The sequence below is a fragment of the Danio rerio genome, chromosome 2, assembly GCF_049306965.1.
Source record: "Danio rerio strain Tuebingen ecotype United States chromosome 2, GRCz12tu, whole genome shotgun sequence".
Lineage (NCBI taxonomy): Eukaryota > Metazoa > Chordata > Actinopteri > Cypriniformes > Danionidae > Danio > Danio rerio.
In genome coordinates this window covers 46,570,327-46,585,743 of record NC_133177.1, presented here as the reverse complement: position 1 = coordinate 46,585,743, position 15,417 = coordinate 46,570,327, and the positions used below count along the sequence as shown (strand labels likewise).

At 36.0% G+C, this 15,417-nt stretch overlaps 1 long non-coding RNA gene across 2 annotated transcripts in view; it reads left to right on the top strand.

The window, feature by feature from the left end:
- Window positions 1-15,417, top strand: part of LOC141378662 (uncharacterized) — a 79,259-nt gene that overhangs the window by 42,852 nt on the left and 20,990 nt on the right. The window lies entirely within an intron of this gene.

The window sequence follows — 15,417 nt, the reverse complement described above, 5'->3', positions numbered from 1 at the left end:
AATCCAGTACTTTTTAAGTGATTAGTTGTCTTAACATTAAAAAAGTAAGCACACAGTTTTTTAAGTGATTTGTTGACTTTACTTTAAAAAGTAAATCCTTTGATTTCAAAGCAATTAGTTTTCTTTACTTAAAGTAAGCACACTGTTTTTAAACGATTTGTTGACTTTACGTAAAATGTGTTGCTTTTAAAGCGATTAGTTGACTTTACTTAAAAAGTAAGAGCACTGTTTGTAAGCAATCTGTTGATCTAAAATGTGAGTAAATGTGTTGCTTTTAAAGCAATTAGTGACTTCACTTTAAGTAAGCACCTTGTTTTTAAGCGATCTGTTGACTTTACTTAAAATGTGAGTAAACTAGGGATGGGAAGATTAACCGATATGTATCGATACGCGGTCATGCGCGTGCACGATGCGAGTGCATCGGTAGAGCATCAGAGGATGAATGAAATTTTGGAAGCAAATCGAGATGCATCGGTTTTTGCGAGATGCATCGATTTTTTCGAGATACAGCTTATATTTTTAATATAGAATGTATTTTTTATTTATTAACAAGTGTTGTCAACCTGTTTTTGGCGCATAATTTAATCGACCTACATAAAGTAAGCCTTAGCAACGGATTTGCGGATGTGTACACTTTCACTACAACTCAGTGTATCAGGTGTGCGGATGAAGCTAGTGGTGCGCCCTCAGAAAGCGCGAGAAGCAAAACAAACATATTCCCCACTGAGTTTTAAATCTAAAGTATGGCAAGCAACATTATGGATTTAAGGATGGACGACATGACAGGACAGATGCAATTTGCAAAATGTGCCGCGCATCTGTAAAATACGCGGGCAGTACGACTAATCTGATATCTCACTTGAAGCGGCGCCACGGTGTTGTTGTGGCAGCATCTTCCAGTGTTTCTGCATCCCCGGCTTTCGCACTGCTTCAACCAGTTCCAAAAGTGGTGAGAAAAGCATTGCAAGTTTTTTTTTCCATGCGCAACAGTTCTGCTCGCTCTACGCCAATAACGAATGCTATTGCATTGTTCATCTGCAAAGATATTCAGCCTAGTGTCACGGAGAACGAAGGTTTTAAACACCTCCTCCTGTTAATTTTTATTTAATTATAATAATAATAATAATATTAATAATAATAATGATAAAAATAATTGGGTGTCACGGTGGCACAGTGGGTAGTTTGACCACCTCACAGCAAGAAGATTGCTGGTTTGTTATATTTTTATTAGCCTGTTGTTTACAGTGACAGTGATGTTTCAACGCAGCATAACACTGCTAGTTCACGACCGTAAGTTTTGAATAATCAGTGGCAAAATATATCTTTGTAAAACTTGTTTTCATAGTTGAAAAGTTTAATCACAATTCTTGTTGTGCAATGCTAAATTTATTTATGTTGAAAGAGTGCAAATATATACATATTTTTTTAATATATATTGCACTTATACATTCTGTTTATCTTGAAAATACTTAAATAATATGTGCTATATGTTCTAAAATGGCCCTCTACTGTAAACTGACACTCTGGCTCTGAGAGAAGAGCCAGTTTGTAAAAAAAGTCTTGGTTTTGCTTGGTTAATAAATAATCAAACTCATTCAATGGCACAGCATCCTCTTTCACATCATCTCATAAACTTGATCCAATTAGTTAGTGCTGAAATATCGCATTGTATCGTGATATGGGTGTGAATCGTATCGTGTTGCATCGCAATATGTCACAAATGTATCGCTAATATATCGGATCGTATTCTTTGTATCGAGATGCGTATCGGATCGGCATTATAGCTTAGATGCCCAACCCTAGAGTAAACGTGTTGCTTTTAAAGAGATTAGTTGACTTAAAAAAAAGTAAGGACACTGTTTTTAAGCAGTTAGTTGACTTTACTTAAAATAGTAAGCATATTGATTTTCAAACCAATTAGTTAATTTTACTTTTAAAAGAGTATAAAACCATTACTTTTAAAGTGATTAGTTGTCTTTTAAAAAGTGAGTAAGCACACTGTTTTTAAGCGATTTGTTGACCTTACTTTAAAAGGAAATACGTTGCTTTTAAAGCGATTAGTTGTCTTAAAATAATTGAGTAAGCACACTGTTTTTTAAGCAATTTGTTGACTTTACTTTAAAAACACGAATAAATGTGTTGCTTTTAAAGCGATAAGTTGTCTTTACTAGGAGTAGGCACACTGTTTTTTGAGGATTTTGTTAACTTTACTAAGAAACGTGAGTAAATGTGTAAATGTGTTGCTTTTAAAGCCAATAGTTGTGTTTACTTTAAAAACAGGAGTAAGCACACAGATTTTTTAGTGATTTGTTGACTTTAAAAACGTGAATAAATCCTTTACTTTTAAAGTGATTAGTTGTCTTTACTGTAAAAAAGTAAGCAAGCATACTGTTTTAAGTGATTTGTTGAATTTACTTGAAAATGTGAGTAAACATGTTGCCTTCAACGTGATTAGTTGATTTTACTTTAAAAACATGAGTAAGGCTTTTGATTTTTTAGTACTTTGGTGACTTTTCCTAAACAAGTGAGAATACTGGTTGTTTTAAATGCGATTAGTTAATTTTAATTTTAAAAAAGACAGCTAACCTATTTATTTTAAGTAACTAATTGCTTTTACAGTGTAAGAACTTAAATAAAAAAGATATAAACTTAAACCTAAAATGATTGCAAAGTCATATGATATTATGATAGTAGAATTAGGGTTTGTAGCAAGAAAAACTAAATCTGATTATCAGCACTAAAAAGCTACTTCTCAAACCCCCTTGTGCTGAAACCCTTGAGGTGGAAAAACAGCCGATCAGAACTCAAACCAGTGTCTTAGCAAAGCTCTCAGGCCCCAGGAAGTGATTGGACCCCATTTCCTGTCCTGCTACCAAGATAACATTGTCTCCAGCTGCACGAGCACTTCCTGTCTCTCTCTCTCTCTGCCTGTGTGTCCCTGAAGCTCCGTCTTAAGAACAAACTAAAAATAATCCGCAGATGCTTTGTTCATCAGCTGTCCTTCTTCAAGAGGTGATGTCAGACCAGCAATTAGTTCAGCACAATGGGATAAATATAGCGGTGGGTCGAAGGTAAAACAGCGGCGGTCCCGCAGCGCAGGGCTTCCCCTTCAGCTTGAGCAAGATAAAACTAGAAGACAAATGGAGGAACGAGGGAGAAGGACGTTACAAGGACTCTTCTACCTCTCTTTCTGATGGAGCCATCTTTAAGTGGACACGAAGGCCTATTAATGAGCCGTGCCGACCGTTCACCATCGTTAACCTAGTTAAAGCACGTCACATAGGTGCGTTAGAGACATTTTCAGCACATCCCAGCACGGAATGGGAATGCTTGTTTTATTCAACTACAGGCTGATTGATTGGTTGAGTCAAATTGAATGGGGTTAAAACTGTGCTACTAGAATGGGATCCAAAGTCTAAATGCTAGAGTTTAAAAGCTTTTATTTTGTGCTCTTTTAAATTTACTATGTTTAAAATTAAATATTACATTTGGTGAAGTAAAAAAAAAAAAAAAAAGGTAAATGAATGATAATAATTTTTGAATGTTTTAGCATGCAGTGGATGTCCGTTTTGCGGCAACCCATAAATGGGAAACACCCATAAACACTCATTCACATACATACACTATACAGACAACTTAGCTTACCCAATTCACTTATAGCGCATGTCTTTGGACTGTGGGGGAAAAATCCCCACTGAAAAATGATAATAAAAAATTATTTATAAAAAATAAAGAAATAAAAATATACTGCTTATGCAATTCCAAAATGTATGGACTTTCTTTCTTCTGCAGATTCAGACATGATGTAAATGGAAAATTGTAAAATATAGAATAGCAAGTCAAACTCGAAACAAACTTGATAAAAAAAAAAAAAAAATCACAATTTTGAGACAGAAATAATTTAAAGAAAATAATCTGATTCAAGAGGCATATACTTATGATAGGATACTTAAAATAAAAACTTGAATTCATAAATTCAGAGTTGTGACAAAATGTCAGAATTCCAAGACGAACTCAAAATATAGAAAGAAAAAAAAAATTTATCTAAAAAATATCAATTGTGAGAAATAAATTCTGAATTCTGAAAAAAAAAATTTTCAAGAATACAATATAATATAATTTCAATATAATTTAAACTCAGAATTCTAAGATATAACTGAGAATTCAGCAGAACCGCACAAAACAAGAAGAACTCTAAAAACAAGAATCGCAAGAGAGAAACAGAAAACTAAGAGATATAAACACAAATTTAAGAGGAAAAATCTGATTGGTAAGAAAAAAACCCGAATTGCTAAATATACATTTAAAATTAAGTAAATATTCCGAATTTCAAAAACTGCAAGACATTAAAAAATGAGAGTAACAAGTTAATTGAGCAACTCTAAATTTTGATTAAAAAAAACTGAATTTCAAGATATAATTTTCAGAGATAAACTCTAAAAAGAATTCTGAAAACAAAAATGGTTAGAGATACAGAAAATAGCACTATAGAAACAGAAATATATTTTTAAAAAATCTAAATTGGGAGGAAAAAAGAGACAATTTTGAAATATAAAATATATAGAATTTTGAGAAAAAAGACAGAATCAGTAGGCATATTCTTATCATACAAAATTAGGATACGTAAGCTAAGAACTGAAACATGTAAATTCAACAGAACAGAACAGAATTACAAGATATAATTTAGAATTATTATAAACTCATAACAACTAAATGGTGGTTCAGAATTGCAAGTTATACATTTAAAAAATAGTCAGATTTCAAAATGAAATTTCAAGAACTACAAGACCTAAAAAATGTTGAGAAACTCAATTTAGATAAAAACAGAAATTCAAGATATAATTTAAAATGAAAATTTTAGAGATAAGAAAATAGCAAGAGATAAACAATTTTTAAAATTTAAATAAAAAAATTAAATAATTAATTAATTAATGATAATTAATTAATGATAACTAATATAAAATTAGGACACATAGTCACATAAACTAAGAACTGGAATTTATAAATTCTGAATTGTGACAAAATGTCAGAATTGCTAGTTGATGTGAAATTCAGCAAAAATAAATAAATATATAAATAAATAAATAAATAAATAAAAAAATTTCAAAATGAAATTTCAAGAACTGCAAGACAAAAATTATGAGGAAAAAAGTGAATTGAGAGACATAACCTGAATTTAGATAAGAAAAAAAATGAATTCCAAAATATAGTTTAGAATTATTTGAAATAAACTTTGAAAAGAATTCTGAAAACAAGAACTGTGGGAGATACAGAAAATAACAATATATAAACAAAAAAAATACTAGTCTTAATTGCGAGGAAAAAGTCTGAATTGTCAGACATACAGTACACTCTCTTATAAATTTAAGGAGAAAATAAAGCAGATTTCCAATGGTATCATTTAGAACTATTAGAAATAAACTCTATGTAGAATTCTTAAAAACAAGAATTGTGAGCTCAATAGAAAACTGCATATGAACAGAAATAAGCAGAACTCTAATGAAATAGAATTGTGTGATATAGTCTTAGAAATCAAAGACATAAACAGAATGCTAAACAAAAGTAAAAATTGGTATTCAAAACTGAGAATTCTGAGTATAAAGTCAGATTAGTGAGCGTTCAAGATATTAAATGAAATGACTCTGTCCCCTCACTTGTACCTCTCAGAACTGACTGATCATCTCCAGATAACATTTAGATGTGTGAGTGTGTGAAAGGTTTGTATTTGACTCATGCGTCTTGTCTGTCTATATTAAGCATGCTTTTCATCCACCCGAGGATCATTCATCCTCTGTCACAGCCATAAAGCCGCATACATGTGGAGAGTCTAGTCTGTCATTTTTCACGGTAGAAGGCACAATAATCACTCACACTAATGTTTCTATATGTACACACAGTCACGCACAAAATAGGCTTTGCTGTGCTCAATCGATGCGGTTTTCACTATTCACTCGTGTCCTTAAAGGGACAGTTCACACAAAAAGGATATACTCATTATTTTGTCACCCTTTACATGTTTTAATCCTTAATGAGCTTTTTTTTTCTGTTGAACAAAAAAGAAGACACACTCAAAAAATTCAAACTACTTATTCGAACTTATACTTGTTCAAACTACTTATTTGAAATGAGCTGAAACAACCCAATTTATTTATCCTTTTTTTGTGGGGGACAACTTAATTGGTTTATGTTCAATCCACTTACACTACCTGACAAAAGTCTGGTCGCCTATCCAAGTTTTAGGAACAACAAATAATAACTTGATCATTTGATATCAGATTATATGCTTAAATAAAAGGCAAAGGCCTCTAGATTACACTTATTTTACTAAAATAAAATCTGATCATGCCTTTATTTTTAATTATTAGTTGGGACAGTAAGGTCTGACTTTGCTCAGACAAAAGTCTTGTCACTTGACAAAAATAATAAACAGTATAGAATTTAAAGTCATGGTGCGGTGGAAAACGAATTAATATTGTGTCTGACTCCCATGAGCTTGGAGGACCGCATCCATACATCTCTGTAATGACTCAAATAACTTAATAAAGTCATTTGAGATGGCAAAGACAGTGATCTTGCAGGACTCTCAGAGTTCTTCAAGATTCTTTGGATTCATCTTCAATGCGTCAATGCGTCAATGCCTCTGATCTTACCCCAGACATGCTCAATAATGTGTATTTTTGGTGTCTGGACTGGCCAATCCTGGAGCACCTTGACCTTCTTTGCATTCAGGAACTTTGATGTGGAGGCTAAAGTATGAGAAGGAGCACTATTCTGCTGAAGAATTGGCCCTCTCCTGTGGTTTGTGTTGTAATGGGCAGTAAAAATGTCCTCAGGTTTTTGATGTTGTCATCCACTCTGCAGATCTTTCGCATGTCCTCATACTGAATGTAACCCCAAACCATGATTTTTCCCTCACCAAACTTGACTGATTTCCCTGAGAATTTTGGGTCCATGTGGGTTCCAATGGATCTTCTGCAGTATTTGTGATGATTGGGATGCAGTTTAACAGATGATTCATCTAAAAAAATCTACCTTCTGCCACTTTCCCAAATGATCAACTAGAAGTCAAGTTATTATTTGTTGTTTTTACAACTGAGATCGACAACAAGGCTTTTGTCAGGTAGTGTACATTTGTTAAAACTAATATTTTGTGGGACACAGCATTTTTTACAAGTACAGAAGAAAGATGAAAACCTGTAACCGTTGACTTCCATAGAAATAACTAATTTCCTTGTGTACATTTTTTGTTTGTGTTTAACAGAAAAGTAAAGGGTGAGTTAATGCACTCTAAAAAACGTTGATGTATTTATTTAACCCAATGGCTAAGCAAAAAATGTGGTGCTTTGTTGGGTTATTTTTAACCTTCTTTGGGTTATTTATTTAACAACTTAACCAGTTGGGTTGAAGATTTTTTAATTTCAACAGTCAACTGATTTAACAGACACAGAAAAGCTGTATTAATATGTGTGCGTAAAGCTGTTTTTGCGTTATAACGTTTATTTAAGCTCTGACACTAAAACTGTTTTTTAAATTCTTTATGAAATTACCTCTCCATGTCATGTATTTTCTATCAGTTTCACTAGCACTCTTATTGATGATACAAAAGCACGCTTCGTAGCCGATCAGTGGATAAAAACGCTGTGTCTTGAACTTAAAATGTATTGGAAATAAAACATTTTCAATATTTTTAATATTGTTATTAATATTCAAAGCTACATGTTATTTATTTACACAGCCATAATTATGAAATCAATAGTAGTACTAGTAATAGTAGCATAACGGACGCCAGCTAGTAAGTGCTGTGCAGGTAAACCTCACTCCTCTGACCTCTAAAGGTGCTCTGGCGACGAATGCTAGAGGCCATGGTCTTTAGCCTCACTGGTAGAGCAACCAACTCCCATGCGGAAAATCGGCAGTTCGATACCAGCTTGGAGTGGGTTGGGTGGCGTAGGACCAGCGGGGTTAAAGTATAGCAACAGTAATAACTGAATGGGGGAAATAAATACATTTAATCAAAATAACCTATATTTACCAGTGATGGGTTGCAGCTGAAAGGGCATCCGCTGCATAAAACAAATGCTGGATAAGTTGTCAATTCATTTCACTGTGGCCACCGCAGATTAATAAAGAGACTTAGCTGAAAAGAAAATGAATGAATGAATGAATAATCCAATGCATTGAGTTAAATTTTATAACCCTATGCATTGGTTTAAAATAACCCATACAGTTGGAAAGGTGCTACCTATAGGGCTAGTTGGGATATATGTTGGGGTATTTTTAACCCAGCTATTTTAACTGAGTGATGACCGAAAATTCATTTTTGGGTGAACTAACGCTTTAAATATAGCTTAAAGTGACAAGACAAATGAAGTAATTGCACATTGCCGTTTTTAAATAAAACGACAGGCCGACATGCCTTTGGTTTGCGACCTCTAATCATGTAATGATTATTTTACTGCACGTTTCACATATTCTGACTTTAATTACTAACTGCAAGAGAGAGAAAAAAATAAAGAGTGTCAGTGAAGGTCAAAAGGAAACTTTTAAGACAGATTCATTTTTCTATTCCAGACACACACAGACAATTCTCTGAGGATATGACATTGAAAAAGAAAGAGGGACACAAGAAGGGGGAGAGAGAGAGAGACAGAAAAGGCAGAAAAAGAAAAAAAACGGGCTGATTGACGGACTCGCTGGGTGGTGTAGCACTGCTTTGACTGCATGCGTTGAGCTCTGAATGCGTTTAAATACAGCCTAAAGCTCAAGTAACACAAGGGAGCGCGTGTCTGCGAGTGTCTTTATCTAATATTCGATTGTTTTCTGCGCATTGTGATGTGGCAAAAGGCACAAGCTACTATTTATCCTGCGAAACAATGCAACAGATGGTTCATTGAAGCACTTGATGTGTCAGTCTTCTTCAGCACTATTTTAATTTCCCATCTGATTCCAGTGTTGGAGGTCGGAGATAATGCGCGACGTGCTGAACCTGGAGATGTGTGTGTGCAGCCTGTGTTTATCATTAACACGGGTGTGAGTCACTGCAATTAATCTGGCCCGCGCTGCCTCCAAATAAGCAGCTAATTTTAAATGACAACAAAAGCGAAAATCCTTCGCTTAGATCGTTATGGCAAAGCAAATGTCATTTCAGCCAGAATCGATGTGTTTCCTGCCTGTTGCCATAGAAACGGGTTTCTGCCAGACTGGAGCTTGGTCACTCGGAAAAGTCAGAATGAAATGACTGAAGGTGAATAATTAAAGTGGATGTGTATGTTGACAGGCCAAATGAGCAAAATGGCTCTAGGGGGAAACTGGAGTTTAAAAAAATAGACAAAGAGCTGAATATATTAACATTTACACATGTAATGGAAAGATGTTTCTTACTCTCTTTGTCTGTCTGTCTGTCTGTCTGTCTGTCTGTCTGTCTGTCTGTCTGTCTGTCTATCTATCTATCTATCTATCTATCTATCTATCTATCTATCTATCTATCTACCTGTCTGTCTGTCTGTCTGTCTGTCTGTCTGTCTGTTTGTCTATCAAAGGGATAATTCAGAAAACTGAAAATGTTGTCAGCATTTAATCATTTACTTTCATTTGATTTTCGGGTTTCAGCTTTCTTCAAAATATCTGAATAAAAATTACTCAAGATTATCTGAATAACTCATAACGGTTTAGAATCTCAGTGATTAAATGGTGAGTAAAATTAAAAACTTGGGGTTATTATTGGGTTAGTATCTATTTAGTCTCTCTTTTATTTTAATTTTAAAAGTATTAAATAAATGTATTTGTTCATGAATTTTCCTTCGGCTTATTCCCTGATTATCAGGGCTTACCACAGCGGAATAAACCGTCAACTTTTCTAGCATATGTTTTATGCAGCTGATGCCCTTCAAACCGCAACCCAGCACTGGGAAACACCCACGCACTCTCACATTCACAGACTATAGCCAATTTAGTTCAACCAATTCACCTACAGTATAGCGCATGTCTTTGGACTTAAGGGAAACCCGAGCACTCGGAGGAAACCCATGCGAATACGAGGAAAATATGCAAACTTTACATAGAAATGCCAACTAACCCAGCCAGGACTCAAACCAGCGACCTTTTTGCTGTGAGGTGATTGTGCTACCTACTGCACCACCGTGCTGCCCCACCATAAATGTATTTAATTTAATTAAAGGTATTGTAATAAATGTTACCAATGTTTTGAAAAAATGACAAAATCATTAAAAGACTGGGTCATCAAACCAATCAGAGCAGAGTAGGAAAAGAAGGGTTCAAATAAATAGCTTGAAACAAAATAGGATGATGTGAAATATTCATTCATTCATTTTCTTTTCAGCTTAGTCCCTAATTAATCTAGGGTCACCACAGCGGAATGAACTTCCAACTTATCCAGCATATGTTTTACGCAGCGGATGCCCTGGGAAACAGCCATAAACTCTCATTCACGCACATACACTACGGACAATTTAGCCTACCCAATTCACCTATAGCACATGTCTTTGGTCTTGTGGGGGAAACCCATAACCCCATATTCAAACAACATTATAAACCTTTAAAAATACACAATGAGGCAGATTAAGGAGATAGTTCACCCAAAATGAACCAAAAACCATTTACTCTCCCTCATATGGTTTTAAATCTAATGACTTTCTTTCTTCTGTTGAACACGAAAGAAGATAGTTTGAATAATGCTGGCTGATTGTACTAGCAATACAGCTCACTGTATTTAACAACAGTAACATTTTGTGTGTTTGAGAAACTCCTAATTCACTCAAAGAGGAATTTAGCCAAAAACACAAAAATGCTGCAGTTAAAATCACCATTGTAAATATTTATGAGCCTCAAACCTCAAAAAGAGGCCATAAATCCAAAACGCGAACCCATAATGACAATGCTTTTAAAACAAATAGACCTCTGACTTCCATAATAATCTATAAACCTCCAAACACATTCCCGCCATTTCCAAACAGAAGACATAAGTGCTCTCCTTTAGCGCTGAGCGAGGTTCAGCTGGTAAATTATCCACTTGTGAGATGGTGGCATGTTTGTGGATCTACGAACTCCAGCGCACTCTTTCTATCATACAATGACCTCTGAGCTCGCAGTGCTGGGAAATAAAATGTTTACAGCATGTGGAGAGCTTCATCGAACAGCTGACAAACAGCACCGCGCACACATACACGGCACTTTTTTTATCAGACAGCGATAAACACAGTCAAGAGCCTCTCAGTCGAGTGCTTAAATGATGATAAAGATTTGGGAAAGAAAAGCCAGGACCCTGGGTGTTGTAATATCCTGGCATGTCTGTTAGTATTAACATTAAGGTTTTACTTTTCTTCCTGTGGGTCACAAGTTTACAGACGATAGGCAAGCGGCTAAATCACTGGATCGTGATCACGTAGAAACCACCGGAGAATTGCTCTTAAAACAGATCTGATTGCAGCAGCCCGTTCAGAATATGAGTTATAACCTTGAAAGGGACTTTCCATACTGGCATAGTCTATTTAAAACAATTTTAAGGGCACTCAAAAACTAAATAGAGTAATTTCAGCACACTGAACATGCGTTTTGTCACTTACCCAAAATTCATGTTGCTTTACAAGGATGTTTTGCATGTTTTGCACTAATGGTACTAGAAGTATATTAGAGATCCCTATATTTATTGAAGATGTATTATTTTGCTGACAAATATGAATAAATATTACCAAAAAAACTATTTTTCAAAGACAAAAGGGGTGTCAAACATCAAAACAATGACATTAAAAACATTCATGTTACCATGATGTAGAGTAGACACCAACTACAGTTATTTCCAGAAAATGACATATAGTGGTTAAGTGGGTTTTGACAAATGGCTGGTGGCCTAAGCTGGTACTTAATAGTCACATGCTTGTCAGGACTAGCTTAGCTCATGACCAGCAAGAATCAGCTTAAATCAGTTCATGACCAGCAGGAACCAGCTTAAACCAGCTCATGACCAGCAAGAACCAGCTAAAACCAGCTCATGACCAGCTTAGACCATCTCTTGACCAGCAAAAACAAGTTTAAACCAGCTAATGACCAGCAAGAACCAGCTAAAATCAGCAATAACTAGTTTAAACTAGCTCATGATCAGCAAGAATCAGCTTAAATCAGTCATGACCAGCAGGAACCAGCTTAAACCAGCTCATGACCAGCAAGAACCAGCAATAACCAGCTTAAACCAGCTCATGACCAGCAAGAACCAGCTAAAACCAGCTCATGACCAGCTTATGACCAGCTCATGACCAGCAAGAACCAGCTAAAATTAGCAATAACCAGTTTAAACCAGCTCATGACCAGCAAGAACCAGCTCATGACCAGCAAGAACCAGCTAAAATTAGCAATAACCAGTTTAAACCAGCTCATGACCAGCAAGAACCAGCTCATGACCAGCAAGAACCAGCTAAAATTAGCAATAACCAGTTTAAACCAGCTCATGACCAGCAAGAAACAGCTTAAACCAGCTCATGACCAGCAGAAACCAACTTAAACCAGCTCATGACCAGCAAGAGCCAGCTAAAACCATTAAGCAAAAAACCAGCTTAAACCAACACATGACCAGCAAGAACGAGGTCATGACTCGTAAGGACCAGCTAAAACCAGCAAGAACCAACCTTAAATAAGCTCACGTCATCCACAAACCAGCATAAACCAGCAGCAATGTGTCAAAACCTTCTTAACCAGCATGTGCTGTTTTTATTTTCAACAGTTTCTTGACTCTGCCACTGGCCAACATTATTTTTTGGAAATAACAGTCTATTGTTAAGAGACCTTTCCCCAAAAACGTCAACCCCCAAATATTTGTTTACTCAGACTCATGTCTTCACAAACCCATGTTCTTCCCATGTTTTTTTTCCAGAAAATACAAAGAGGGACCATTAAGACATTTCCCCATGCTATTGTTTTCTGTGCACTTAAAGTGAATGGTGGTTTAGTATTAAAGCTTCCAAAATTATCATGTAAGTGTCATAAAACTGCACACATGACAGTTTTATGTGAAGAACAGAATAAAACTGGAGTCCATTTCAAAATAAAAGCACTACATTTACGCTAGCTCTTCTTGGCATGTTTATGAAATATCTAACAATGTCAAATTCATCAACAACTTATTCCTCAGAGTTTAAACTTCCAATGAATCACCAGGTTCACAAACAGGTCTGTATAATTCAAGTTAGACTGACTGGGCTATATGCACACAAACTTTTAATTCTCAGCCAGGCAGCCCAAGGACTTTCGGCGAACTGTACAAGATCGTCACATTTTTTAAAAATCAGCGATCTTCACTGCCTGTTAGATATACGATATGAAGTGGCTCTCAGATCGGACACGAAGCACTGCATTAAATTTAGTTTCCCCCCATCATGTCTTTAAAATATGACAGTTTATTTTACTCCAGTATTTTAAATGGAGTTTCTGCACTAGCCTGTTGCTACTGATGGGCGCTAGTGGTTACAATGGTCTTTCATCTCGTTTTACGTATGATCGACTAAATGAATGCTTAAGTCTATTTAACTGAATGAATTTTAATTACATTACAACAACAATGCTGTAAAAACAACCTTGTAAAATGAAAAATAGTCACATTAAGCATTTACCAGAGGTTTATCGTAAACTTTAAAACTCTAGGGCTCTGTCCAAAACTGCATACTTCCATACTATATAATACGCTAAAATCAGTATGCGAGGCGAGTAGTATGTCCGAACTCATAGAATTCAAAAATCAGTATGCGAGAAGTACCCAGATGATTTACTACTTCCAGTGAGATTCTGAAGTGTGCATCCCATGATGCCCGGCGAGAGAATTCATGAATGAAAGTGAAGTGTTGCAAGTGACGCAGGTAGGTCACATGACCATGTCAAAATGGCAGATGTAGTAAGCCCGAATTCCATTCATACTATATGGAATGTACTTTTCTAATGGCCGAGTAGTACGTTTAAAATCAAATGCAGTACCTACTGAGTAGTAGGCGGTTTTGGACGCAGCCTAGCTGTGCATAGAGCCTATTGTAGTTAGTTGTATTTTTTTTTTTTTTACCTCAAAATGTAATATACCTGTAAAAAGCCTTATAATTCCCCTCACAAAATGATTTAACATCACTTTCTAATAGTGGCCTGCTGCTGACTTGTGTTAGCATCGCTGCTACCACAGATGCTAATCAGTCTGACAGATTTCATCCCTATCCTGTTGTGCGCATCAGTCTAAAAACATATCCACCCTTTGAGTGTGTGAGACAGAGAGAGTTGGACATCCAGCCAGACAGTGTGTCAGAGCTAGTTTGAGTATTAGCATTCAACATGCGACAGTATGTTTGTGTCTGTGCGCCACAGGAGAAGCTCAGTCTAACAGGCTTTTCCCCCTCAGGCAGGACTCTTACAACATGGATAATAATAGAATTATTCACAAAGATGTAATTTAAAATGCTTTATCACCCCGCAGCCAAACTGACTGGTTTCCCTGTGAGCTTATAGAAACATTTTAGTTTTAAGCATTCTAGATTTGTATTAAATGTGTCGTATCGGGTCTTGAATATTGATGGACAGAAATAAGAAGCAGCCCTGGAGATATACCAGATTAAATCTTCTGCATTCTTCATGCGGTGCACATTTGCATGCGTTTTAAACTCAAGTGCCTCTCTTGGGTAAAATCTGCTGTTTGGAAGAATTTTCTGCGTTCTGTGTAACTGCTTGTGAGATTTAAACCTGTCAGTCGTGCCCTCGGTGTCTCTTGGGTTTTGCTTTTTCCAACACAAGAGGACATAAAAAATGGTAGTCCAGTGGTCAGTGAGAAAAACCCACAAGGGACTTTTTTGTTACTCATATAGGCTACATTATTGTTTAAAAGTTTAGGAGCAGTTTTTTTTTTGCAATCAAAAAGACCTGTGCGCAATTAAGCACACATGACAGCATACTATATATGATCAAAATTCAATTCAATTCATCTTTATTTCCATAGCACTTTTACTATGTAGATTGTGCAACCCAGGCTCATTTTGAAAACGTAGTCCAGTGGACGTTTCTGGAGGCCGCGAATTATGTCCAGGGAGGTACGTATTTTTGCAGTTTTTGTTTTCACGAATCCACGAGGCTGCTGTGTGTGCTTTTTCATATCTCAAATTTCTCTTGCAAGTGCCGTTCGAACCCTCTGTTCTCGCGTAAACCCACCAGAGGCTGCTGTCAACCGACGGTCTGTCTGACTGACTGACTGAATGACCAACTGGGCAGCCGACCAATCAATCGACCCACCCTCCTCCTTCCCCAAACCCAACCAATTTTGTTGATTGTCCTGCCCACCCACTTACTTCCCTAAACCCAAGCGAAGATTTACAAAAGCTGTCCAGAAAAAGAAAAGCCCTCGTCTGATTTTTATGACGTTTTCGGATTTTACCACATTCT